At 41.1% G+C, this 2,606-nt stretch overlaps 1 protein-coding gene across 1 annotated transcript in view; it reads left to right on the top strand.

The window, feature by feature from the left end:
* Nucleotides 1-1,764, top strand: part of LOC107757568 (F-box/WD repeat-containing protein 7-like) — a gene marked incomplete at its 5' end in the record, with an annotated part of 157,693 nt that extends 155,929 nt beyond the window's left edge. The window contains one exon of the mRNA XM_016575084.1: nucleotides 1-1,764.
* Nucleotides 1,765-2,606: the final 842 nt, after the last annotated feature.

Genomic DNA, 2,606 nt, shown 5'->3' with positions numbered 1-2,606 from the left:
GGGAGGGTGTGGGGGGGGGGAGCAACCTGCCGCGCCAGGACCGATCGCTCACTTCATGGCACCTCCCCGTTAAGTTGCCGCCAACATTTCTCCCCGTCGTGCCACGGTCCGCGACTGCCGCCATAGTTCCGTTCACCTTCCGAAGTGCAGACGCTCACAGCATTCTGGGAAGGAAACTGACAAGAAGGACTTGGGAAGACAGGATTTGTCCCTTTTCCTTCCACTCAAGGCGACCTTGCACAGAGACTTGTTCGCTCAAGCCTGACTGAAATTCACACCCATATGTACAAACATTTTTTTGTTTTTTTGAACAAAACAGTCAACACTGTATACATGAGACCCCTAATGCATCGACACGAACACGGAGTGATAAATAGTGTATACAAATGACACTTTAATGGAGACAGATCAGAGCTTTGTACTGCGGGAGTGACTCAAGAGAGAGAAAGGAAGCCAATTTTGTCGGTCCTCATCAACCTCAGCACACGCCAAATATCCCTTTCTTCCTCATGCGTTGAATTTTTCTTTTGTATCTGTTTTTTTTGCTTTGTTCCCCACAACTTGTCTTTTGGTTTTCGCGTCAACAGCTGTGAATTAAAGTTTTGTGCTTTCTTTTCAAGTTCAGCATTTTTTTGTTTCACGATCCTGCCTCTGTTGCAAACAACAGGTTTCAGTATTAAGCTAAACCCACTCTGCTGTTTCACACGTTTATGGGATTTTATTTTGTAATTTTTTTTTCTTTTTGTAATTTAGTGCTCCATAAGCAGTGCCTCTCTGGATCGGAGATGACCTGCATTCGTTATGCTTTTCAACCAGTCTGGTCTGATTAGCTCATCAGTGCTGGTGCTCTGTGGGAAATGTTTTCCCATAAGCTCCTGGGAATATGCCCCCCCCTCCTCCAGTACTGTCCATCCCAGTGACCAAACTGGATTTTATGCTGCTAGACTCACAGAAAAATAAGGTGGAACTTTAACTGGCTGTGACGTTTTAGTCCCAGACGAAATTCTAAACAAAAGTTACTTGTGGAGTTTGAACTTGTAAAACGACACAAACAAACGTACCAACAAAAGCAAAATATCGACAAAACCGCTTCTCTTTTTTTGCCACTGAAACTTGAGCCAAATGTGCCTCTACGAGGCGTAGAGGAGGGAGAATGTCTGACAAAGAGACGGGTTTGTCTGCTGAGATGAAACGCCGGACGAGTAGAAACTATTTTGCGTGTGTTTGCGATGCGAGCATGACTGGGTGTGTGTGCGGGTGTGTGTTTGAGCAAATTGTTCACACATTCCTTGGGACAAAAGCTGTTGTCATCCTGTTCTGTGTGGAAATGTATGCTTCGACTAAAAAGAATACCATTCTTGTTTTTAATTAGTTGAAAAACGAGATTGTTGGAACCGGCGTTAAGTTACCGAAGAATAAAGGTGGTCTTAGTGTACAGAAATGGACATCTGATTACATTTTAAGTGCTAGAGCTAACCTGGTTCCGTTGTTGACGCTCTCATGGGTTTTTTTGTTAGTTTTTTTGAATGGTAAAGCAGCTTCATAGATGAACAGGACGTAACCGCATCCGTAGCCAAACGATTCGTCTCATCCTCCAAGTCACACAACTCAAGCTGAACTGTGAAAGTGGTTTAACACTGTATATTAAAGGAAAAACAATCTTGTTCTTTCACCTGTTTTTTTTTTTTCTTCCCGTTTAATTTATAATCTGGTTTGAGAAATCAGATGTTGGAGCTGTTTTATTTTTTCAGTTTATGTAAACTGCCTGGCATAACAGACAGATAAAAAAAGAAACCTTAAAGGGATTGTGTATTTGTTTGATTCATTTAGAATTTTTATTTTCTTATAACTTAAGTGCAATAAAATGTGGGTTTTTCTTTGTTCATTTCAACGATTTTGGTTGTCTGTGTTTCTCAGTGTGTGAAAGTGTCTCATGTGTCCAATAAAGCTTCTATAGTTTGTTCTGCTTAAGAAAAAGGCAATCCATCCATGGGGCGTATTGGTTAATGTGATATTCATTTAACAAGGCAGAATAGCTTCTCAAGTCTTCTAGACAGGGTGAAATCTCTTCTCCTTCTAGTACATCTCATTCTCTCATTAAAGCCCCAGATGCTTGAGCTACACCGCAGTGTGTCCTGCAGAACAGCTGATGAAACACTGCAAAACATAAAGGTAGATCAGTGATCCTTCTAAACTAGTCAGTGTTTGTTCGTCATTCTTTACCGTATGAAATACCGCGTACCTCACGGCATCAAGAGAATGTAAGTATGAGCTCTTAGACGTAAGCTAGCGTTGTCAGTTGAGGGGTGATGTGTTTCTCTCGATCTATTGCAGAATCATCCTGCTTAAAGCTGAAGGATGTTCATAGCCTGTTGCCTAGCAATGGTTCAGCTCTGCTTATTTACCAGTGTTTGAATACTCGTTACTATAAGTCAATAATGAGTACTGGAAGAAAAGTCATACTGTAGCTTGTATAGTATGCTCTCTGCACTTAAAAAAAAAAAAACTAAAAAAAATTCACAGTAAAAATACTGTGGGGAGATTTCTGGTGTTATGTGCAATTATATAGACCAATTTGGAGTAGACGTCACAGTTACGTCACTTGC

This window comes from Sinocyclocheilus rhinocerous, unplaced genomic scaffold (assembly GCF_001515625.1).
Source record: "Sinocyclocheilus rhinocerous isolate Xijiao unplaced genomic scaffold, SAMN03320098_v1.1 scaffold323, whole genome shotgun sequence".
NCBI lineage: Eukaryota > Metazoa > Chordata > Actinopteri > Cypriniformes > Cyprinidae > Sinocyclocheilus > Sinocyclocheilus rhinocerous.
The sequence above is the reverse complement of the archived record's forward strand: the minus strand, read 5'-3'. Positions and strand labels throughout refer to the sequence as shown.